This window comes from Cryptotermes secundus, unplaced genomic scaffold (genome assembly GCF_002891405.2).
Source record: "Cryptotermes secundus unplaced genomic scaffold, Csec_1.0 scaffold11351, whole genome shotgun sequence".
Taxonomy (NCBI): Eukaryota; Metazoa; Arthropoda; class Insecta; order Blattodea; family Kalotermitidae; genus Cryptotermes; species Cryptotermes secundus.
The window spans coordinates 1-224 of NW_019742727.1; positions in this window are offsets into that span (position 1 = coordinate 1).

Here is a 224-nt window from a genome sequence, read left to right on the forward strand (position 1 = left end):
AGTTTAAAATGTTTAGATAAATAAATTTACATATAATTATGAAATAATTAAAATTACGATTTCTCTGTACAAGCAAATATATGAGTATATTTATTCAATTACAAATTGAATATTATGTAACTGTAACCACTGACTTTTAACGATCACTTACTTTACTGCACACATCAATTACACTACACAGACTGCTCCTCGTACACTTATGTGCAGACCGCGTGCGCACTGCA